Source organism: Glycine max, chromosome 9 (genome assembly GCF_000004515.6).
Source record: "Glycine max cultivar Williams 82 chromosome 9, Glycine_max_v4.0, whole genome shotgun sequence".
NCBI classification, from domain to species: Eukaryota; Viridiplantae; Streptophyta; class Magnoliopsida; order Fabales; family Fabaceae; genus Glycine; species Glycine max.
Window position 1 is genome coordinate 18322397 of NC_038245.2, and position 26770 is coordinate 18349166.

Genomic DNA, 26770 nt, shown 5'->3' on the forward strand with positions numbered 1-26770 from the left:
TGTGCATGATGCCAATCCCTGTGTAGCTGTCATCCCTTACTTTGGGTTCATTGATGAAATTTGGGAGCTTAACTATGTGAAATTTACTATTTGTGTTTTCAAATGTAAATGGGTTGACAGTAACACCGGTGTGTGCACCGATGATATAGGATTTATGTTGGTAGACCAAAAGAAACTTGGTTACCACAATGACCCTTTCATCATGGCAGAACAAGCTAGACAAGTATTTTACATTCAAGACCCTTGTGATGAAAGGTGGTGCGTGGTTCTACAGGGCAAAACAATTAGTGTTAATGTAGAAGATGATGATTCATACATGGACACCTATGTTATTCCTTTGTCAACACAAATCACTCCTAATGTTGTTGGAGAAGAAGAAGTTGACGACGTTCATGCTAATGGTAATGATCATGATGAAGGAGAATTAATTAACATCATCTAATGTAATTTTGTATTTATATATTTGATTTTGATAGATTCATTTACATAAGTCATACAATTGTTTTCTGTAATGTTTATTAATCTGTGTTGTTTCTTGCAGGAAGTAGTTGTAGAGGTGGTTCAAAATTCAGTATCCACGTGAAGCATCAGCTTTGTTTATTGAGGTGAAATTTGAAGACCAATGTATTTATCCCATTTTATAGTGTTATACATAGGATGTGCAAACAAATCAATCAAATTTCAAATACACACTATACAAAATCAACATTTATATATACAAGCCTCACTGCATCATAATTCTGAATTCTTCAAAGCTTAGGACATCATCCCCATTCAAATCAAACTATTTGATCATAGATTTGCACTCATCAATGGATTTGGACTCACCCATCTTCTTAAGCATCTTTTTCAAGCTCTTAGGGGTTATAAACCCACAGCTTTCAGTGTCATACATGTCAAAAGCTACCTTCAAGTCATTCAACTTCTGCTCCTTTCCCCCAGCTTCCATGAGAGCAATGAAATCCTCCAAACTCAGCAACCCATCTCCATCAGAATCCAATGCCGCAATTGCCATCTCGGCTTCCTTCATTGGAAGCTCACCACCCATCATTCCTACATAAAATGATTCCAAATAAGACAACATCTTGAACTACATAGAACAATAACCTAATTAGAGTACATGGATATATAGATAGCTATTATATCTGCAGAAAATAAAAAAAGTACACAAAAAATAACTCGTAATAGGAAATAACAATGCATAGAGTAAAATGATATGAACAGGAATGGTGCATAATCACTTCTCCCAAAAATTTTAGGGAGGATGAAAATTAAGTCAAGAGATTAATCAAACATCAGGATTAGGCGATGGTGGGTAGGGACTTCAACCAAACCTTCCATCATTTGGTTGACCTTCCACACAACAATCATAAGCCTAATTTGTCAATATTGCCTTCTCTTCTTCCCTTGCTTCCATGGTCGTCACACTTCTTCTGCAGCAAATCATTTCCAACAATAGCAACTTGGCCAACCCTCAAATCAAAGTAGAATCTATCAGTCACTAAGGAAATAGGTTCTTTGTGCAATGCTTACAACTCCTCTTTCACACCTATTAAATTTGAAGCAGTTGTTGTATATCTTAATCATGAATAGAAACAAGAATTAATTATCTTATGAGATTAAAAAATCTAACTCAGTTTTAAAAATCTAACTAAGTTTTAAAATCTAACTCCATCAAAGAGAAGGGGTGTGCAATGTATTTCTTATGGTCTGTTTTTCCTTTTTTGGGGAGAGGAGGGGAGGTTCTGATTTCAGTGATATGAGTGCCAAATTTTGAATTAGGAAGGAAGATCTTACTAAAATTAGAACTTCTATCTCGCCATCACACACCCCATCTTAAAAATAGACAATGAACCTACCTACAAATTGGTAGATGACTTTTAAGATCCCATTAATCTCACTATCCAATACACCCTCCTTTCAAATCTTAATATTTTTTCATGGCTGAAATTTAATGCATTATAAATAACTAAAAAAGCAAACACCAACCATATTTATCCTACAAATGAATAATGGAGTCCTACTAACTATTACCCATATAGTACTACTTAAAGAATCAACAAATAAAAAGTTTGTTAGAATTGCATTGGAAATCAATGAGAAATGTATTATTACACTTTCTTATAAAAACTTTTCACTTTTGATTTTCTAACTAATGTCTTAAGTTACTGGTTAATATTTTCCTAAATAAGGAAGGAACATATTAATTTACTTTTTATAATTAACTTGCTTGGAATAATAAAGAGTAGTAATAACTATCGCTTGACATCACACAAAACAGCCAGCAGAAATTGTTTGGTGGTTTCGTAGTAATGCAGTGAATCTATCTAAATACTTTTGTCAGTTAACACACGTACTTTATGTCTCTTGGACATACTTACATCTGCATCCCTTGTTTGAGAAAAAACAACAGGCTTTGAGAACCCTAAAAGGGAAACCACTTCCTAACTTGGTGGTTTCCATCTATATATATTAGAACTTCATCCCATTTCGATACTCCTATGCTATGCTATCTTTAGCAGCAGCATTCTACCCAAACAAACAAAAACAAAATGGCTTTCATGATTTCCAGAGCTGAATTAGAGGCCGAGAAGTCTAGCCTTAAACACATGGAAGACAAGGACTCTAACACACTTGATGGAGTCTCAAGCCAGCTCCAGCTAAAATCCTCATTGTCTTCCAAAGCCTCATCGCAAACCTTGAACAGACAACAAGTTCTCAATCGCATTTGACACCGTAAGTCCCTAAACAGAATCAGAGGTGCTTTTGAGGATCTTTTGGGTAGTTCCAAAGGCAATACCACATCTTTTGATGAATATTTTGCACCTATAACATGATGATTAAAAAAATTGCATAATATCACATTCAATGTCAATTTTTAAGTGTTTTGAGAAAATGTCATATGAAAATTAGGTCAAGGTATAAATATGACATAGTAAATTGTTGGATCAAGTGGCCTCAGAATAATTAAGAAAGAGGGGTTGAATTAATTATTAACGAACCTTTACAAATTAAAAAATCTATCCTTCTTAATGTTACCAAAAATAAAAGCAATAATTAAAGTGCACAGCGGAAATTAAAAGAGTAGGGAAGAAGAAGACAAACACAAGAGATTTATACTGGTTCGGCAACAACCTGTGCCTACATCCAGTCCCCAAGTGACCTGCAGTCCTTGAGATTTCTTTTCAACCTTGTAAAAATCCTTTTACATGCAAAGATCCACAAGGGATGTACCCTCCCTTGTTTTCTTTGAACAACCTAGTGGATGTACCCTCCACTAGAACTGATCCATAAGAGATGTACCCTCTCTTGTTCTCAGTCACAACAACCTAAGTAGATGTACCCTCTACTTGTACCACAAAGGATGTAGCCTCTAATGTGTTAAGACAAAGTTCTCAGGCGGTTAGTCCTTTGAAACTTTGTGAATGGGGAAACAAAAGAATTCTTAGGTGGTTAGTCCTTTGAAATCTTTTGTTTATGGGAAAGGGAAGAATCAAAAGAATTCTCAGACTGTGTCGTTTTGAATTCTTTGACAAGGGAGAAGGGAGACACAAAAGAATTCAGGCGGTTAGTCCTTCGTTCTTTTGGAAAAGGGAGAAGAGAGACACAAAAAGAATTCAGGCAGTTAGTCCTTGGCGAATTCTTTTTGGCAAAGGGAGAAGGGAATGAAAAAGATGAATAGCACAAGTTTTTGAACAAAGAACTTTTCTTGGAAGAGAAAGTTTTGAACAAAAACTTTTAGAAAGATGAAGAGAAGATGAAATCAGAAAGTTCTGAAAGAAATGAAAGAAGATGTTGAAAGATAGAATGATTGAAAGAGATGATGGAGATCAATAATTTTGTTTCATGCCAAGGTCACATATTTATAGTTTCTTGATGACTCAAGTCAAAACTTGTAACTCTTGGCAATTCCTTTAAAATTGATCACTTAAAAAGTTATGACTTTTGAAAGAATCTTCAAAAACAAGTCACTTGAAGAAATGTGACTTTTTGAAATGAATTTTTCAAAAATAGTCGTTGGTAATCGATTACCATAAAGGTGTAATCAATTACACATCAATAGATGTGACTCTTCATTTTGAATTTTGAAAATCTTAACGTTTTAAAAACACTGGTAATCGATTACTACAATTTGGTAATCGATTACCAGAGAGTAAAACTCTTTAGTAATGATTTTGTAAAAAACTTCTTGTGCTACTCAATGTTTTGAAAAACTTTTTAATACTTATCTTGATTGAGTCTTCTCTTGATTCTTGAATCTTTGAGTCTTGAATCTTGATCTTGATTATTCTTGAATCTTGAATCTTGAATCTTCTTGATGAAACTTTCTCTTGAATCTTTCTCTTGATTCTTGAATTGTTCTTGACTCAATCCTGAAATCATTCTCTTGGTCTTTTTGTCATCATCTTTGTTATCATCAAAACACCTTGAATCAATCTTGATTCATCATCATGAAGCAATGAAGTTTGCTTCTACAATAATAACATTCAAGGAAGGAAAGGTCTGATCCATCACATATAGAGATGAATGACATATGTTATATGCTTCTAATGTATCTAGTGAGGAAAATATTAAGTCTAACGTCACTGTAGAATGCAGAAGCTAAACATGGATACTCAAATCTTATGACTCTATTTCATGTCCTCAAGCATGTTACCAAATCAAAATTTGACAGCTAAGCAAAACAACACGCTTGTGTTTGAATAGTATTCTTTATTGGTTGTTAATTTTTAATTAGGAAGATTGTCTTGGGGATAGGAAATGGAGACAAAGGAGTTCAATTCAATCCCTTAAACATAAAAATTACTTTAATGCTTGTGTAACATGTAATAATATTGCTCCAAAAAAGTAATAAGACAAACTCTGGTGCAAGGAATGCTTTACGGGTTTGGCATTGTGCAGCTTTGCTATGCTTGGTTGTAGTTGTAAACAATGCAGGTTCTCTGATTTGGCTGATATAAAACTATGCTTGGATCCAAAGTTTGGTCTCAATTTTGTATTGGGCTTTCTTGTTTTGTAGATCTCAATAGAATTTTTTTAGGACTTTATTTTTAATTTTGGGTACAGATAAATTTACAAATGTTATTTTTATTTAAAATATTCTATACAAGAGTGTTGTTTCCCTTCGACATCTGACAAAAAGGTAAAAGGGTACAAATTCTTGGGATTATATTCCGAATGTTAAGCTAGTGTGTTGATGGCTTATGTGCTGGTTTTATGATCTAAAAGGTAATAATATAACAAGCAACAACAGATAAACAATAAGAATTAGTAAGGATGCTTGGATAGTGAGTAAAAATGCCTAAATATTAGGCATCAATAATATATTTTTAGGAGTAAAATGACCTTCTTTCTGAAGCTTCTAAACATATTACAACTATATACACACAAGGCATTCATCCAGCTCCTGTGTTAACCCACCCTCACACAAACCTAAAATACATAAAATCTTAGTAGAATACATCTTATTCAGACCCTTTTAACTTCAACATGGCAATACAATTCTAAAGAACAGTTCACGGAAGTGTATCCATGAGAGATGAGCAGGAAGCTAAGTTAGCTGAATTGTAATAAACTAACAATCAGTTCATGTACAATTTGAAAACTAGCTAAATTGTAAATTTGTCAATAAAGAAAATTATATTTATGTGTTGATATTATCGTTTTGACAAAAGCACCATTATATGATATATTATCTATGCAATGTGGTGAATCTAGGGTTCCTCCTTTTAAATAGGTTAACTATTAATACATGTTTTTCTGCAGTGGGACATTATATAAATTTAACCAATGGGAAAATAATAACGTTGCGTGTGAAAGTGGCTCAAATGTGAAAAGATTCTGCTTCATAAAGTGCATAGCTAGGAGGGGAAAAAAACTGAACAAGAAAGGATAAGTAACCATGGGAAAGGAAAATATAAGAGCAACCAATGAATGATATTAGAGCTTAATCAAAAAGAAAAATCAGCACATGTTGTTCGTTACAACAAAATTGAAATCCTTTTCTGCAAGTAAAGAGAGATTCAACACAAGAGCACTATTTGAAGTCTGAATAATAGTCTTCACTATATTTTCCTGTTCAGTGATATTACTATCCACACTATACCCTTTATCATGCAGCTTTATCTGATAAATTTTATACGTCTGAAGTTTGTATGCTTTTTTTTAAGTCACCATCTTCAACATCTTTGTTCTTGACATTATTCTTTGAACCACCCTCGATTTTCATTTTTGAATTCTGTATGCTTTGTTCTTTGTCCTTATCTTCAAATTTACTAACTTCATTATAGTTGCTTTTGATGCTATTCTTTGCACTACCCTCATTTGTGGCACTAACTTCTTCATTTGATAATTTTTCCTTGTGTGTTTCAGATCTCCCTTTGTTGCCCTTATCTGTGGCACTAACTTCTTCATTTGATAATTTTTCCTTGTGTGTTTCAGATCTCCCTTTGTTGCCCTTATCTGTGGCACTAACTTCTTCATTTGATAATTTTTCCTTCTATGTTTGAGTGCTCTCTTTATTGCCTTTGATTTATAATTCACTAGTTGCAGCATCTTTGATCTCATCATTTGGTAGGCCAACATCAATTTTATGTTTCTAAATTTGCCATATTTCAAGTTTGTGCAATATCTTCACAACCTTTATTTTCAACAGGAACAAATTCCCTATCAAATAAAGGATCATGGCTTCTCCACCAGCCTCGCCTCCTCCTCCTCCTCCTTCTCCTCCTCCTTCCGACACATCAGCTTCGCCGTCTACCGTGAAACGGACACGCAAAGCCTCACGTCTACGATCCTTGTCTACTAGACCACCTGGTGCTGAGAGACCAGTGGTCCATGTTGATCCTGCTACTGGCAACGGTCCCCACAGGAAGAAATTAAGAACATATTTGGGGATTGTGGCGCGTGATAAGGTGGACGTCACGTACGAGAACTGGAAGGAGGTCTCTACTGCTTAGAAGGACTTGATTTGGGAGGATATTCAAGTATTTTTCTTTTCTTATTTGATGTTCTTTAATTAATAGAAAAAAAATACATTATTGTAACAAATAAACCTTATTTATTATTGTCAGGAGGAATTTGAAATCCCAGAGGCTTCTGATAGTAGGACGAAAAAGAAGTTACTTTAGACTGTCGGTGAGAGATGGAGGCAGTTTAAATCAGACCTCACGAGGAAATGGGCCCTTGCAGCCAATCAGGATTGTGTGGACGACACTGTCTGTGAGAAATACGACATAAGCAAGGAAAAATAGGCTCAGTTTTGCCAAACTCGCAAAGACCCTTCTTGGGAGGTATGTACCTTTCCATTTAAGTTGTTTTTAAAAAAACATTAACTTGTTATAATTCATTCTAGCAATTTGAAAGATTATTGTTTTATTTTTGCAGAATGTGCGGAAAAAGGCACTGGCGATCCAGAAACAGAACATGCCCCCCACGTTTTGTCTCGTGCGGGTTATGAATATTTGGAGCAGAAGCTCTGGCTGAGAAGACCAAGAAGAATCTGGAGGAAGTTGTACAGTCAGGAAGCGTTGATGGTGTCATCGACCCTCCATCCCCGTCAGACGCCACGTGAAGTGGAAGATGGCCCGCACCAAGAAAACAGGGGAGATAACGACTAAGGCCGCAAAGGAAATCGTTAAGAAGATCGTAAGTCATTTTCAACTAACCATTAGAATTATATTTCTTTATTTTTTGAATGCCAGGTACAAATATGTCTTTTCTGTGTAAGATTCCTTTGAGGAGCAGGCATCACACGGATCCTTCATCCCCCATGGATGTTAGGATGTTCTCACCACTGCTATTGGACGTCCAGAGCACCCTGGACGTGTCTGTGCTGTTGGAGCCGGTGTCACCATCAGGCAATACTTCAGATTGGCTCCACGGACGTCCTGCATCTCTTCCTCGCTACCTCCTGAAGAATTGCAGCAGCTGACCCAGCAAATCAGGGACCAGCTAGAGGAGTCGATCACAGAAAAAGTGACTTGGCAGCTCATGGCATCATTCAGCCAGATGCAATCCCAGTTTCAGTCCCAGATGCAATCTCAGGGACTTGCACTGCCTCCGGAGCCTCTGGTTGGTCCTTCAGGTCCTCGAGTAAGCAGAAAGGAGAGTTGTGTTGATCCCTCAGGAAATGATCCTAAGACAGGTGACTCAGACAAGTGCGGCTTGTACATCGAAGCAAATCCTGCCTGCCTGGTTGCCCCAGGAAGAGTTTATGAGGGATCCACTGTTGTTCATAACACTCCTTTGTTGCCTGGCCAAGTCAAGGTGGGTGTGGAAGAGGTTAAAGATCCATATACTCCCGTTCCTGTACCCACTGATGAAGTTTCCTTAGTGGGGCAGGCAATTCACACCTTCCTTGCTTGGCCGACACATCTGGTCAAGCCTTTATCACAGCAGGTACTTTACTCTTACTATATGTTTCTTCTTTTTGAATTAATTCATTCAGCGTGCCTCAAATTTGGTCATTTAACTTTGTTTCATGAACATACAATTGTGTCTCCGACAAAACCACCTCAAAAGTCAGATCCGGAGGTCGATGATCCGCTTTATCTGATGACATTGACCATCCCAGAGCTTTTCTTGAGGCCTTACCAAGTTACATGGGATGCCACCGTGTTCGGTGTCTTTAATCTAGACTTCTCGCTCTACATAAAGCACAAAGACCTCTCCAAAATCCCACACGATAGTCAATGTCTCATCATATCAATGTTACAGTTGTGGATTCTGTAAGTCATTTTAGATTACTTTTAATTGCCTAAGTTATTGCTTTCAATTCATAAATATTTAACTTGGACTTAACATAAACAGACATCTGACTGAAACAAGTATGCGAGCGGGGAATTCTGATCTGTATGGATTCCTCGAGCCACAATCCATTCAGAGGTCTGGGCAATCGCAGTTTGAGGCTGAAAGTTACATAAAAAGTTGGATGCAGAGTTCAAAACGTGATGTCTACCTTGGAGCCTACCTGAATGGGTAAGTCACACAAAATAACTGAATTTAATTAATGTTTACTAATATACTAACCCATATTTGTTTCCACTGCAGTCGACACTGGCAGATGGTGGTCATCCTGCCCAAGGAACACCTAGTTGTCTGGTTTTTTTCATTGCATAACAGGTCAGACAACTACCTTAAGAGGATAATCAACAGGTTAGTGTTCTTTTCAATACATTTGCATTGAAATACCTCAACAACACCACTTTTTAATTGTTACTCGTCTGGAACAGTGCTTTAAAAGGTCTTGACTCCACAGCCTAAATCAAAGGCTGTTGCTAGGTGGATTGTCATCAAGGTACGTCATTTACATAAAACTTCCACTTATATGTACTTCTTATGTGTGTGTACACTAATTGTTTAATTAATATCCAAATTTTATTATGTATTTAGTGTAATAGACAAAAAGGAAGCATTGAGTACGGCTATTATGTCATTCACTGGATGTCCACCATCACATTAGGAAGTTTCAGGAATAACTGGGAAGCAGTACGTTTATTGCAAACAAATTCAATTTTTTTTATAATTTGTATTACATTATTAACTTATCATTTATTTCATCATGCAATATTTTAACGATCCTAGACCATTGGAGCCAGAGAGATTAAAGGCATTTCGGATCCAGTGGGCACGGTATTATCTCCGAGTTAGAGCTTAGAGCTAGGATTTAGGGACATTAAGTTTAGCTTAGTTTACTTTGGTTTAACATTTTTGTCATTTCCTATGTAATTTGAACATTGAATTCATTTGTTGATAGTTGTTAATAACAAACCAATTATTCAATGTTATTGTGATTAAAACTGCTTGAAAGCATAATAAAATGTTTATTTGTTGTGAATTGGGTCTTAAATTTCATTTTACAGGTACAATTTTGGATTTATTGTAAAAACAGAAAGTTCATATAAAAAAAACTTGAAAACAACGTCAGTTATTAATAAAAACCAATGTTAATATAGTAAACAACATCGGTTATTTAGAAAAACCGATGTCAACATGCACCTTAACATCGGTTTTTCAAAAAATCGATGTTGGTTATTTCTAATAACATCAGTTATTTATACATAACCGATGTTAACGTACAAACATTAACATCGATTATTTATAAATAACCGATGTTATATATAACTAACTGCAGCAAAATAAGTGTATAGATCATGGACGTTGACATTGATTTTCTAGAAAAACCGATGTTAATATATTCGTTAACATTTGTTTTCTATAGAAAACCGATGTTAATCTATAACATTAACATCAGTTTTTCTAGAAAACCGATGTTAACGAATATATTAACATTGGTTTTTCTAGAAAACCGATGTCAACGTCCATCATCTATACACTTATTTTGTTGTAGTTAGTTATATATAACATCGATTATTTATAAATAACCGATGTTAACAATAATACATTCAACATTAGTACTTTCAACATCGGTTTTAAAACCGATGTAAAATGCCGTAAATAACCGATGTTGAAAGTGTATTTTCTAATAGTGGAGAAAGAATATATTATGGGAAAAAAGTATTACCATTGCCAATGCAAGTGGCATGCTTCCGTTCTTTTCCTTCACAACCTTATAAACATTACTAACATTGTATGGAACAAAAAGATAATGTTGACCATCAAATAAATTAAGAACAACAACCTACAGAAACACAAGGATCATTCCTCACTAAATGTTGTAAAATATTGGTTTATATCATATGCAGAGATATTTATGCTAACTATTATCAGGTTCTGGATAATTTAAGGAATAAAATTCTAAATACTCTAAAATACCACCAAATGGACATCACAACAAGAATAAATGTCATAATCCTATACTTGTCTTGAGATGATAGGGTTCAGGTAAGGAAAGAGAAAATTAATCGAGACTGTAAATAATAGGATAATAAATTAATATGGGCTAATATGATATGATACAAAGCACTTGCCTTACTTACTAAACTACTAGTCTTAATTAAGAGGTTAAAAGTTCACTGGCCTAATTAAAAAATAAATACAAGTTCAGGGACCCAATTGAAACCAAAAAAAATTCAAGGACCTAATTAAAAATTTGGTAAAAATTCAGGGACCCATAGAGTAATTAAACCTAATTAAAAAAGAAAACAAATCAGGAAATTTAATGAAATCCAAAAACCTCTCCTAAGAATTCATCTAAAATAGTCTAAAAATAAAATAGAGATATTGATCTACTATGAAATATTTTCCAAATTCTAACCTTCAAAATAAAGCTAACTAAGCTTAAAATGGTTATAAATGAGTTAGTTCTTACACACATTCACAAGTAGTAGGCTCTATAAAACATGACTAGAAATGATACTCAGGGATGCACGAGACATCAGAAAGATGAACATTGCAAAAAAGATAACTTGTCAATACAGCAACAATGATCATCAACATGAGAATAGTTTTTGGCAAGCAAACAGGCACAAGTCTAGCCCAAACTTTTTCAATCCACATTTGAAAGCTTCAAATAGTAGAAAAATGTAAAAGATTGGTAGAACTAGTACAGCTCTAGCCCAAAATTTTCTATATTCCATACTTGGATCTCAGTTTCAGTCCATCAATGCTGAGTATAACTAGTAACAACATACATGGGATTCTAAGAAAAATTAGTAGTTGTGTGTGTATAAACACAAAGAAAGTCCATACCCACGATAGCAGTGAAAAAGTGACAGGTGTATATTATCATAAGACCCTCTGTAGGCCCATTTATAGCAGGCAGTATAAGTGTATTAGTGATATAGCTACATCCAAAACAACATTGAAAACATAATCAATATTCCTAACAATATTCCTATACTGCAATTACAACACTATGTGGCTAATTGGATTGGCTTGTGACAGAGTCTTATTGGATTGGCTCTTGTAACCATATAGCATTAAATGATGGCAACACTTCTCCCAACAACTTCTGCTTCCTCATTTAATGCAATGACACAATCACCACCACTCAGCTTCTCCTCCTCCACTACATGGACTATTATTTTTAATTGCATGTGTTTAACCATTTAATTGTTATTACTTTTACCATAAACACTTAACTGAGTTTCATTTTATCACTCGCCTGTGGAATTGAAAAGATAAAAATTGAGTAATATAATAAAAATATTTTTGTCTAGTTCACCGTTATATTACCTTGCATGCCAACCAACCACGAGCCAAAGCACCAGCACCACAACCAACCAAAGCACCAACCAAAGCACCAGCAACCACCTGCAAGCCAAACCACCCAAGACAGATCAAAGCACCAACAACCACCTGCAAGCCAAACCACCCAAGACAGACCAAAGCACCAGCACCAACCAAACCACCATCACCAACCAAACAGCCACCAACCACCGTGACCCAAACCACCATCACCAACCAAACAGCCACCAACCACCGTGACCCAAAACCACCATCACCAACCAAACCACCAACGCACCATTTTTTTACACAACAAATTTAGAACAAAAATAAGCAAAATGTCTTCAGCTTTATGCACAAATAAATCATCCAAGCAATCAACACCAAGCATGCTCTCATGTTCAACTAAATGACATAAAATCTTCCAAGCGCGCAATGTTTTGAACAATAGAGAGGGGGTGAGAGCACTACGGGCTTACCTGTTGGTGGCGTGGACTGACAGTGAGGGTGCAATGGAGGCACAGTTGTCGCAGCGGAAAGACTAAGGCACAGAGAGGAATATCGCAAAGTGAAAAAACACAAGTCTAGGGTTGGGGTCTTTTAATTGGGGATAATGGAAATTTCCAACGAAATTTATTCCTTTGAAAAAATCGTCAGAAAGTCCGATATTTCCAACAGAATTTTATCCATGGGAATTAGTCCGTCGGAAATATCGTTTTTTTGTAGTGAAACTAATCAAGATTTCAACTAGGAAAGAAAAGAATGAAACATGAAGAAATATAAAACAATTAAATGACAGGAAGCGGTGCAACAGTGCATCTTTCAAAAGTCATTTCTATTATCTTTTCACAGTGTAATTGCTATGAAACAACTAAACTTATGGAATATATAGAACATGTTGATGTGCTTTCCTTAACTCATCCATTGGACACTAAAAGCACCTAATGAAAACTAAAAGCATTTTCATTAATCTCTGCATGCATGTCTTCTGGTTTGAAGTAAGAGCACCAAGAGCCAAAATCACACTGAGAGCTAAAGGTAGTGAATAGAACATGAAGGCTAAAAACAAAAAGCCACTCATCATAAGCCCCTCATGAATGTATGAATTTTATTGAACTAGTAAACAAACTCAACATGATATTGTTGAACCCCAAACATTGAGAGAGCTTTGAATAAATGACAGAAATCAAGGGACAACTATGAAGAGCCAAAATTTAGCTAAGTCAATTAGTCTAGGCATTTTATCAAACAAGTAGTTGACAAGAACTAAGAAATCGAATAGCACAAAAAAAGTGATATTATCAAAGTCAATAACAACTCAAAGTTCAAAACAAGAAGGGCAATTCAAAGAATACCAGAGGAATATCCAACAAATAACATATTTACAGAGAAATTGCACAATGAAACGAATTACCAAATGGAAGGTTCTCTTCTATTTGTAACTTAATGAAATACCAATTGGGTCCTTTATGAGTAAGGAAAATTACAACAGATGATCCCCCCCTTACAATCTTTTTCCCTTTTTAATAGAACTATCACCAAAGCCTTCACCCCTGTCAGAAGTAAATTCCTCCCCTTTCTTTTTACAAAATACTATCATAAAAACATTCACACTCCCAATAGCCCAAAAATTATTGTTGCAGTTTCTCTCCTCTTTTACAGAAAACTCTCCAGAACTTCTCTTTTTTTCCATAAGTCCCCAAAAAACCTTACCCCTTGAAGGAAGACAATTGCTCCCTTTTATTTTTGGTGGCTCATTTTTTCTCCTTGGACCTCAAAATTCCATTTTCACATGTTGCAACATTCATTCGGCGCCAAGTTTTTCAAGTTTCTGTTTTTTGGGATCTGTTTGTTTCGTCCTAGTCTCTATCGCTTCCGTTTCGAGTTTGCCATCACATACGTCTTCGAGGGAACCTTTGCCTGATGTGCTTAGTAGAGCTTGCATGAAGAAGGGAAATAGTGCAAGCAAGGAGTAGCATGGAGTTGGTGATGATCTGTTGGGTAAAATGGATATGGACACAAGAATGAGATGGGTGCCATTTCTGAAGAGACAGATAGGAAATTAAGGTTTGGTGATAGATTAGGATGAGTTAGGATCTTGGATGGGTGTTGGGTCAGGTTCAAGTAATGGGTCTTTCTTTTCCTTTTTTGTTTTTACTTTGATTAATTAATGGGTCAGCAACACTTGATTTGGACTTGATACATTAAACTGAAAATTAGAAATCTATGAAATTTTCTTTCTCTTTTTTTCTTTTCCCTTTTTTATCTTCTCTTTTTTCTTTTCCCTTTTTTATCTTCTCTTTTTTCTTTTCCCTTTTTTTCTTTCTATTTTTTATATAAAATAGTAAGTGGTCCAGACAAAATTAGGTGCTGACAATGACAAAATGATCTAAGAAATTTAATGGCATGACTAGTTGGTCACACTTTTTCCATATTTAGGAACTAAATTTATATTTTTCTTATTTTCGGGACTAATATCACCAGGACGAATTTGACTATTTACTCTAAAATATATTATTTTTAACAAAATTATGAGTCTATTTCTTTTTATGAAATATATATTCAACATACTTTTACACAAAAGGCCCATGCGTATTGTTTCTGCTTAGTGCCACCTGTATTGTTTCTGCATCAAAGAGGAAACAAGAACTAAATTAGAAATTATACAAGAAAGAACCCATTTTAAATTAAACTATAATTCAAATTACCTTAAACTGTCCAAACCACCTATCATGAAGGTCAACTAATACCTTCAACCAACTTGGAGTCGGTTCATCAAACTTTGCTCTAATGATATTTGATATGATATTAGAACATCCATATGTTGGTTGAAACCTATGTACAAAGACATTGTGAATATCCCATTTAAAAAAATTTTAAGAAAAATTAATTGTTAAATAAAATGAGCTTACTCTCCTTTATATGCACGAATGAAAGGCCTCTAATCAACAATATGTTCACAATTTGGATCAGGTGGATACTCAGGTGTAAGAGAATCATCTAGTGCTAAAGGTGAAACATCTCCAATGGCGGTAGTGGGAATTAACTCCCTTACAAAGGTTGGATTTGGTTGGTCTTGAGTTGTAGGAAGTGTGTTTGGTGTCGGCGCAATGACATGAATCATCAACTCTGAGGTTGATATGTGAATGGAAGAGGTGGAAGGGTTGGTGGTAATTAGAACTCCTAAACTAACACCACATCTTCTACCACGATTGAATGTTTTGCGACCACCACATCTACCTCTGTCTGCCATCTACATATTTGATTTTGTTACACACACACACACACACACACATATATTCAAGGACAAATAAATAAAAAGTGAAGTACCACAATCAATACAGTTTAGTAAATAAATAAATTCAACTTGTTAATTAAAACTCACATAAACATGTTTTCTACACCAAAATAGGTCACTTATATTCTCTTTCATATTCACTACAAGCGTAAAAGTAATAAATATTTCAAACCACAATCATACAAATGTATATATATATATATACACACACACACACAATAAACATAAGATATGCAAACTTTAATGTATGAATTACCTAATAAGTATTTGTATCATCAAAGTCACTCTCAGTCTCATTCTTACTTAATATGCATTCATCCTCGTCTGGTTCAACCAAGTCTAGTTGTTTAAGTAAATCTACATCTATCTCTTCTCCACCTCCATCAATATCTACAAGAGATTCATTAATGACGACAAGGTCAACTTCTAACACTTGTTGAAGCCCTACAAGCTCATTATCTTGGTATGGAGCCTCTTGCTCAGTTTCACTTGCCATATTGTCATTGGTTCAGCTGCAAGCTTTTGTCTTCATTATGGCTAACCATCCTCGATGTCCCTCGGGATATGTTGTGAAATAAACTTGTTCTGCTTGTTGTGCAAATATGAATGGGTTGTATACTTTAGTATATCTTTTTGATTGGCTTACTTCAACAATCTCATATTTTTTATCTACTCGTGTCCCTATATAAGGAGTATTATCAAACCAATCACAGTTGAATAGAACTAACTTCATCAATGGGATGCCGTATACTCCAATTGAATAATATCATACAACATTCCATAAAAATCAGATTCTAGTTGATCATCAGTTCCCCACACGTAAACACCATAATTAGAAGAGTTCATGCCTTCATTCCAGCTAACTGTTTGAAATTTGTATCCATTTATAACATAGATAGGCCATGATTCAACTTTTCTCTTAGGTCCCCATGCCAAATTAACCAATATTGAATCTTGAATATTATTTTCTGGATTTAGAACCTAAAAAATTTAACAATTAACGTCGTACATAAGACTATATCATTATTGAAGAAATATTATTTGAATAATATATAAGGTGTTAACCTACATATTGCTTGAACCATGTAGGAAAGTTGGATGAAATGTCTTGCTTGAGTTGAGCATTCGAAGCAGTGGGATTCAGCTCCCTCTAAAAATTCTCATATATACTGCAAAGGATAAAACAAATCTCTCATAGTGTGTTTGGATGAAGCAATTTAATAGGGGAATTCATTTTTTCAAGGAATTTAAAATGATTCATGATAAAATAGCTTGTTTGGATAGAGTATTTGAAAGGAAATTTAATTTTTGGTATTTTTATGAATCATTTTGATTGACGAAAACAATGGGATTACAAATTCTCTCAAACAATATAGAATTTGAAATTCTTTTTTCGAAGATGCTCACTCTAACTCACGTTCTTGTTCGCGACTCTTTCTCATTCAACACTCACAACTATGGGTGACCAAAGTTTTTACGATCGATATCGACATAAGTTATTTTTCACTGACGTTGGCCGAGGTTTTTTTGGTCATAGTTTTTTTGTATGATGTCAACCAAAGCTATTTTTTGCCGATATCGGCTAAGATTTTTTTTAGATGATGTTGGTTAGGGTTATTTTCTCACTAATTTCAGTCATGAGAAATTTTTGCTAACATCGGCCAAGGATTTTTTTGGTCGTTGTCATCCAGGTTTTTTCAGTTGATGTTGACCAATGATTTTTTTGGGCGACGTTGGCTAGATTTTTTCTACCAACATCGGTCATGACTAACTTTTGAGTAGACATCTGTTAGGGTTTTTCAACCAACGTCAACTAGGTTTTTCCAGCCAACATCAATCAAAGCTATTTTTTAGCCAATATCGACCAGGGTTATTTTTTAGCCGATGTTAGCTAGGGTGTTTTGGCTTATGTCAACTAGATTTTCTTAGCCGATGTCAGTTAGGACTTTTTTGTTGACATCGACTAGGGTTTTCTGGCTGACATCAACCAGAGCTATTTCTTAACCACATTAGCTAGGTTTTTTGGTTGATGTTGGCTAGGGTTTTTTCTGCTAACACTAGCTAGATATTTTTGACCGACATCGGGCATGACTATTTTTAGTCAACATCAACAAGGTTCTTACAGTTGACATCCACTAGAGTTTTTTCGGTCGACATTGGTCAGAGCTATTTTTTAGCCAACATCAATCAAGGCTATTTTATAGCGAACTTTGACTAAGAATTTTTCGGCCAATGTTGACCAATGATGTTTTTCAGTCAACATCGGGTAGGTTCTATTGGTCGGCATCGACCAAGCTATTTTTTAGCCGATATTAGGTAGATTTTTTTGTCAATGCCTGCTAGGATTTTTTAGGCTGACGTTGGCTAAAAATAGCCTTGGTCAATGATGTTCGAAAAGACCCTTGCCGGTGTCGGCCAAACAAACCCTAGCTGACGTTGGTAAAAAAATCTAGCCAACATCGGCTGAAAAATATACTCAACCAACGTTAGCCAAAAAATAGCCCCGACTAACGTCAATTGACAAATATTCCTAGCATACTTTGACAAAAAAAACCATATTTGATGTCGACCGAAAAATAGCCTTGATTGATATCAGTTTAAAAACATCACTGGTTATGGTCAGGCAAAACAACCCTAGTTAAAATTATCAATATTTGTATTTATAAATTATTAAAAATTGAAAATATTTTTTAATTAATATTTCAAAATTAGATTGTGTTTATTTTCTATAAAGTTTAATATTAAAATTTCATCTATTTAAAATATAAAATTGAAATTTTGCATATGGAGGAAATTGAATTGCCCTATCCAAACAAAGAATTTAAAATGGAAGAAATTTGAATTGATTTATCCAAACAAAGCATTTAAAAAATGAAGGAAATTAAATTCTAGGCATTTCAAATTCCTAGAAATTTTGAAATTCCTAATCCAAACACAAGGTTAAAGTACACAACATAACATCATTAAATTATTAATTAGAGTTATACAAGTATTAAAATAATCTTACTCTCAATATGGCTCAACCTCTAGAAAATTTTGAAAAACGTACAAGTGAGCAACTTAAAGATCAACTTGATCCAAAAAATATGTTTTGGATTTACCACATGCTCTTCCTAGGTAATTGAAAATTGATATAGGAGGAGAAGATGAAGAACCTTCATCCGCATTAACATTATGAGGCATCCTAGTCCTTCTTGTTGTAATTTGATCAGGATAGTAAAACGAGGCAAAGGTAGATGTCTCCTCCACTATGTACGCTTCACAAATCGATCCCTCGACTCTAGCCTTATTCTTGACTTTATTTTAAAGGGAGTGTAGAAACCTAAAATTAATATGAATAAGTATTATTAATAAAATGACTATATAATACAATGGTGTATAAATAATTACTCATTTTATACCTCTCAAAAGGATACATCTAATGATATTGGACCGGACCACCAAGTCTTGCCCCATAAGGTAAATGAACTAGAAGATGCTCCATTGAATCAATGAAGCTTGGTGGGAATATTTGTTCTAACTTACACAACAACACAATTATGTTATTTTCCATAACTCTTAGTTGTTCAACATTTAATGTTGTCGAAGCTAGTTCTCTGAAAAATTGGCTAAGTTCAACAAGTGGCTTCCAAATAGATTTTGGTAATGAGTTGAATGCAATTGGAAGAAACCGTTGCATGAAAACATGAAAATCATGACTTTTCATTCCATGAATTTTTCCCTTGTAAAGATCCACACACCAACCTAAATTGGAGGCATAGTCATCTGGTAACTTTAGTTCTTTGACCCATTTAAGAACAACGAGTCTCTGGGATTTGGTCATTGCATAAGCTGCCTTTGGTTTAAAGAACTTGCCACGACCAACATCTACCAACTTAAGCTCCTTCCAATTACATATTTCTGCTAAATCTATTTAAGCATTGTGTGTATCCTTACTTTTTCCATTGATGTCCATCACAATGTAAAGACATTCATAAGCACATTTTTCTCTGTGTGCATGACATCAATGTTATGAAATAGAAGTTGTGTTTTCCAATACGGTAACAACCAAAGTATACTTTGCTTCTTCCAATTATGTTCAACACCATAACCAGGAAAATCTTTTTCTTCTTGCGACTCAAGGCAGAGCGATAAATGTGTAACTCTATTCCAAATGTCAAGACTAGACAAACGTGGAGGAGGGGGTGAGGTCTCAACCTGACCCTTCTTGAATGATTTTTTATTCCTCCTATATGCATTATTAAGCGAAAAAAATTGGCGATGACAATCAAAATAGCATACCGTGAAAAAATTTAAAGTTGTGAATGCCTTCGATCGTTCCATACATATGGGACAACCAAGTTTGCTAGCAGTTGTCCAACCTGACAACATCCCATAAGACGAGAAGTCATTGATTGTCCACATCAAAGTAGCCTTCATAAAAAAATTTTGCCTCAATGACACATCAAAAGTTGGTATGCCATCATTCCACAAAGTGCATAAGTCATCTATAAGTGGTTGCAAGTACACATCAATCTTGTGCCTTGGATCTTATGGACCTGGAATTAAGACAATTAAAAACATAAATTCTTTCTTCATGGACATGCCAGGAGGAAGATTATATGGAGTTAAGATAATCGGCCAACAAGAGTAAGTCTTGCCAAATTGACCAAAAGGACTAAATCCATCTGAACATAACCCTAATCTGACATTCCTAGGGTCCTGACTAAATTCTGGATGCATTCTATCAAAATGCTTCCATGCTTCACCATCAGATGGATGACACATGATATTCGGGTCCCTCTGATTCTCACTATGCCATCTCATGTGAGATGCAATGGTCATTGAAGAGTACAATATTTTTAGTCTTGGAATGAGTAGAAAGTACCACATTTTTTTAATAGGAAACTTTTTTTCTATCCCTCTCCTATTGACTGTCAAGTACCGATCACTTTTACAAAAAAAGCAATTAGTTATACTCTTATCTAAATTTTATTTGTAATACAACATGCATACGTTTGGGAAACAATCAATTTTCAAACAATCGAGACCTAATTTCTGCACCGACCTCTTAGCTTGATAAAAATTACCCACCATAATATTTTTTTTGGCATGGTGTTGCCCATAAGTTGAACCATACAATTAAAACACCCTTCTGGCATATTATAATCAGATTTCAAGCTAAGACAGGCCAAAGAAGCTGACAATTTTGAATGATGCTCGCATCCTTCCGAAAATGATGCTTGCGCAGTTGCCAGCATATCAAAGAAATTTTGAGCTTCAGGATTAGGATTTTCCTCCATGCATTCTGTCTTAATTACACCCTCTTTTTCTATGTATTTCCCAATTGATGGTCCAGCATGATCCCTAATCATTTGCTCATAAGGATTCAATTCTTCCCTTCGCCCACCACTTCCATAGTATGAACCTTGCAACACTACTGGAGGAAATTGTGGTAACTCCTCACTGTGGTTTGTCCACCAATAATAATTAGGCATGAACCCTTCCTCATAAACATCCCTCATCACATCATCCACTAACTTGAAAACTTTACATTTGCATTTCTTGCTTAGACACCTTGTTTGTTCACCTTGCATTTGAAACATGTCCTGACTAGTAACAAACTGTACGAACTCAAACACTCATTCTCTAAACTCATTTGTCCAACATTTATTAGTATCCAAACTCTGATACATCCACCTTTGGTTCTCAAGAATCTCCATTGATACAAACTACCAACAATAAATCTCCATTAAGAAACATCAAGAATTAAGAAAATATAATTGTGAAATGAAATGATTTGGTAATATTTAATTGAGTGTCAACCAAACAAACAAGAGAAAAGGATGATACACATAAAATGTAAAATGTGACTAACCTCGTAAAAGTATACTACTCTGACTCTATATTTTTGAGTTGTTGTTTATCACTCGATGCAAAGTTGACTCGTACAAACCATTAAGAGATTAAGTGATAATTCTAATCAGTTAACTATTTATGTTTCTCCTAGTGTTTAACCCTTATTGCAGGAATTTAAAGATGTCTTTCCCAAGGAGATTCCTCATGGACTGCCACCTTCAAGAAGCATAGATCATCAAGTTGATCTCCTTCTAGAAGCTTCATTGCCTAACAGGCCAACTTACAACAACAAGCCCTAAGAGACTCAGCATAAGGATGCACAGGCCAAAGTTGAGTCTGTGAAAAGATTGTATGACCAAGTGAAGGTGCAAATTGCAAAGAAGAATGAAAGTTATGCCAAGCAAGCCAACAAGAAAAGGAAGGAAGTGGTACTTGAACCCGATGATGATCCTGAACATTTGAGGGCAAATTTTTTCCTAGAAGGAGAGAATGATGAGAATCCTAAAACTGGTCAAATACAGGCTAAAGGCCCAAGTGGAGAAAGACAAAGCCCCCGAGTGGAGAAGGATGAAGGCCCAGAGGCAGAGACATTATCAAGACTATTAATTGTTGCTGAAGGCCCAGATTAATTTGAAGGCCCATAATAAATATGTTCTATTTTTTTTAATTATAATTTTTTGACCCAAACTATTTTGAAGGCCCATGTCTATTTTTATCTTTTTGTTTAGATACACTATAAGTATTGGTTTTTGTTTTCAATAAAAGGACTTTTGGCATTTTCATAAAATTTGGTGAGAGCTTCTCTCTAGGTTCCTTGTTGAACCAATCTCAGACTTCACAAGGTAATCCTTGTGGCGTCTACCCTGACTTATCTTCCTTCACTGGAAGTGGTGTCATCCAATGCTCCATAGCCTGTATCAAGCGATCCACTCCTAGTCAGGATCACATCTTAATGTAAGGTACCTTCATGTAAGATACCTGAAGTGTGTTTACATCGTCATCTTAGTTAAGTAATGTCAATAAATCTGTTAAACAACAACTAAGATTTTTCATTTATTAATTCACTATGTGTACAGATGTATAGGATAAAAAGAAGGAGAAATAATTTAATGGATGATTTTACTAAAGTGTAACTCAAGCTTACTCTTAAATCATTCAATAACATTTCGTTAAATAACTCATTCTAAAACTTACCATTTACTTGATCTAAAATTAATTTGTGGAAGACCTGTCCCGATCTACTCCCAAATGATCATTTTACTCTTATAGTTAATGGGTTAGTGCATGTAAATAATCATGAGTATCCAAATCACTTAGTACTTGTAACTTCTAAGGAACAAATTAAAAGCTTGAGAATGAATCAATGAACACTAAGAAACAACTTTAATCTCTCCTTAACGAATGGCATTAAAATCTTATCGGCATACACTACGTAATTATTAGTTATTATCATAATATTATGAAACACAGAGGAGGTATAGGGACTTGGTTTGGATTAGAAGGGTCTTTTGGTGATATATTCCACAAAGGAGGTAAATCGATGCTATTGGCTTGCCTGGCAAATTAGCACTATTTTCGGATATTAGAGAGATGAGAATGATGTGTGACTTTGGTTTAGGTTTGTAGAGTGGACTTGGAACAGGTTTTTGTGTTGGGGAGAGTTTTAGTTCAATTGTTGCACGAAGGCACACTTGAGGTTCATTCATCTATTATGAAAGGTTAAACCAATTCACCCATTTTATTCATGATTCATCTACTATAAAAACAATAATTGGCAGTTGGAAGACTAAAAAAAACTAAGGTAAAACTTAAAAAAATTGATGACTAGGAATCTGGTTTTACCAAGTATTTGAGATCCAACATCGAATAATAATCAAGACTAAATAACGGTATTCCTTTATTTACTGAGACATATTTTAAAGGGCAAAATCGTAAAGATCTATAAGTGTAAAAATAAATAATACCTTAAATGTGATCAACGTAACATTCTAGCAAACATAAGTAGGACAATACTATATATGCCTTTAATATGTGATATATGTAAAATGCTAGCTAAAATGCATGGAAGCACCCTAAACCTTCCAGGGCTATACATTGCCTCGGGATTGATAATAGCTAGTCATTTCTATGCTAGTTATTTTTCAAACAGTGGTGTTGACACAATGAGTCATGAAAGGGTGTTGCATAATTAAGTCCAAGAAAATTTATTGTTCAATCTCTATGGAGTTCTATAATGTTATCTCAACTCTCAAGTGTAGTTGGGGCAGGGCTCCTCACGGCCACTTGGTCCTTAGTGACACGGTTTACTTTGATGTGACCATGGGTACCAAACAAGCTATATCGAATGCATTGATATCAGTATTGACAATGAACATAGTTAAATCAAGAAACTTCTTTTAGTCAATGCTTCAGTGGAGAGATAAAAAAGCATTTAGTTTTTGAATAAATAGAAAATATAGAGGGAGTGAAAGAAATAAATTTTAAAAATCTTATGTGCCCATGACATAAAATTAGGGTTATCTAATTTCACCCACTTCTTATGCGCCTATGATCCATTCTTGCTTGGACTTCAAGCCCCTCATGCAATCTTATAGCATAAATGTCATTAATTCCTTACTCAAATAACTACTACCGTGACCATTATAAGTCACCCCTCCCCCAATCTTCTTTTTAACATTAAAAATCAAGCTAATATTGGAAATAACTAGAAATATTCTCTTTATCTTTCATTTCTTTTTTAACTTATTGTGATTGTCAACATGTGTATAGTGTGGGAATAAACCAAATCAACAAATACTTTTTACCTTTTTTATCTTTTGCTTATAAGAAAATAAACATACACTAATATGCTGAGTCAAATGCATTTTTTGGTCAAAGATTAGATTAAATGTACACAGTTCTACTCTTAAAGGGAAAAGTCGATGTCACCATTAAAATTTATAACTAATCAGGCCAATTTAGTCAAAGATACCAGTTCACCATCTAAACCTCACATGAAGAGACTAGTAAACTAAAATGCAGCTTAATATTTTTTTCTAAGCAATCAACTTAATGGTTTATGACTAGACACAATTATATAACCAAATCTTACTGAAAACATATATATTTGCTAACATCAATAGATTATCGCCAACAACTAATATACAAGAAACACCATATTTGCTAACCTATGAAAGAAAAGTCCAAATCAAGTTGAACTATTTCACATTGCACTGAATTGACTGAAACAAAAAAATTATAGAACATATAGTCATCTTAGCTGCTAGCTCTCTCAAAAATTACCCTGCCTAAGATTAGCGTATCTGTCTATTCTTCAAATGAATGTTTAATAATATACTTAGGCTAATAGGTGTCTCAATCTACATGCAAACATACACCAATTTTTAATAGAGTGAAGGGATAATAAATATGCCAACTCATTATCTCCAAACACAAACCTTTTCTCTCCCGGTTTTCCTAAAAATTTTGTACTTTATGTCTATGGTTATACCTTTTAAAGCGAGACCTTTTTCCTAAGAAAACTAATAAAAAGCATTGGTAGAATCTAACTTTATGGTCAAAGAAAATAAACGTACATTAATAAGCTGAGTCAAATGCATTTTTCATATTCTACTCTGAGATTTCACCAAATACCATGTGGAACAAAGAGTTCATGGCTTTTTTTTTTCTAGGACACAAAATGAAAGTCAACATAGAGTAGAATGTGAGGTAGTTGTAAACGTAAATATATGATTCTAGAGGCCAGTAAAATCAATTCATATTTTTCAACCCCCAAAATATTTTCAAATTAATCCCAAATAGGCCTATGTGAGGTAGCTATAAACGTAAATATATGATTCTATGATTTCTATCTACAATGTTTGTTAACCATCACCCACTGACTGACCCACAGATTTATAGGCAAAATTAGTGTCGAAAAGGAAACTAAATCTGCAATAATCAAGAAGGAAACCAAATCTACAGTAACCACAGCCATAGACATTTAGTTTCTAACCTTACTCCTATGAAGGTATCCTTCTTAGGTTACAAAGTGTTTCTGTTTTCAAACCCTAGAATCCTTCAATCCACAATATCTGCTACAAGCAAGAACTAGCAGGCACAAAACACTGCTTGGTCCATGAATCAGGGCATGAAATTGGTGTTAATGAGCTAGATCTGAGGATTACCTTACCAATGTGGAACCTCTTCACCTCAAATCTACCATTCCTGTGATGCAGAACCAGACTATGAATTAGAAAATTAAAATCACAAGCTGAAAGGAATATACTTTAGGGGGGAGAAATGATTCCACACTATCTACTGCAATTAAAGAAGAAAATGACACAGAGTCATGAAATTAAAAAAAAAAAAGTGGAACTTCTTGAGCTGAGAACATACAACACCCTCGTTTGTTCATAAATGATAACAGCGGGATGAGAGAGAGGGAAGTATTTATTTATTTATATGTGCAGTGAAAGGAAAAGAATCCAAAACTACAGAGAAAGCGAGTGTGATGGCCATTTCATTGTTCACATGTGCTCATAATTATTTATTTATATACGTATTACTATTTTTTTAGTATAATATAATAAATATTTCTTCTGAAAAATGTATGATTTACTAACATCATATTTATTATTAAAATATTAAATTCTTTGAATTAAAAATTAATGTATAAAATTTGAGATAATAAATATGTTTAAATATAAATTAACTTTCAAATTTATACAAAATACTTCATATTGTGATGAAAAATTATTTTAACTATTGATAAGTTATTTAAAAATATATTAAAATGTAATTTAGAAATAAAAATGTAAATAACATATTAAAGAAGATAAGAAGTTCAGAAAATCTCTAACAACACTCTTGTTAAAGAAAAATAGTTAAAAACACTTCTACACTAGATAATTATTTTAATTTATATATACAATTTTGGCTAAATTACAAAATTAGTCTCCCTATTTGGTTTATTTCACCAAATCGATCACTCTATTTTTAATTCACTATCTAAGTCTTTCTATATTTTAAAATTTACTATCTAAGATAAATATAATAAATAAAATAAAAATAATGTTTATATAAGTATAAATATTCTAATTTATGTGAAAATATAATTTAATCTTATATATTATATTTTAATAGATAATATATAAGATTATAAAAAATATAATAAATTAAAAAGAATAAAATTTGAATGTTGAATTATTTTCGTATAAAACTTGTATTATACTATATTTGGAACAAAATATCCAAATCAGCATTTGAGTGTAGGGGTGAAGGAGTGTGCCACAAAATCAGCTTTGTCGACTTAGATATTCAATTTTAATATTTTCGGATGGATAGATAATTTGTTGGTAGAGACGCTAAGAATGGTTAGGCCCAATGGGTTGGATGGAATAGCCCGAACATAATTGCAGGTTGGTAATATATTACTTTTCTTAATAAACAATGGCTCAAAAATATTTAAAATTAAAAGTTAAAATAAATAAAAATGATTGAGTTTAATAACCAAAAGGTAAATTA

The 26770-nt window shown here is 34.2% G+C and overlaps 1 long non-coding RNA gene and 1 pseudogene across 6 annotated transcripts; both read right to left on the reverse strand.

Moving 5' to 3' along the window:
* Positions 1–642: 642 nt before the first annotated feature.
* On the reverse strand, positions 643–1051 carry LOC106794140 (calcium-binding protein CML38-like; annotated as a pseudogene).
* A 12521-nt stretch (positions 1052–13572) lies between these two features.
* Positions 13573–25758, reverse strand: LOC100786611 (uncharacterized). Of its 6 annotated transcripts, none has more exons than XR_001382649.2 (6): positions 25643–25758; positions 25260–25471; positions 19709–19965; positions 18583–18749; positions 14838–16596; positions 13573–14755 (listed from the first exon to the last, which is right to left on the reverse strand). It is a non-coding gene; the product is annotated as an uncharacterized lncRNA (long non-coding RNA). The 6 variants fall into 6 exon arrangements; XR_001382647.2 differs by having other exon boundaries at positions 18829–19965; XR_005886333.1 differs by having other exon boundaries at positions 14838–16408; positions 16497–16596; positions 18583–19965.
* Between the last annotated feature and the right edge of the window lie 1012 nt (positions 25759–26770).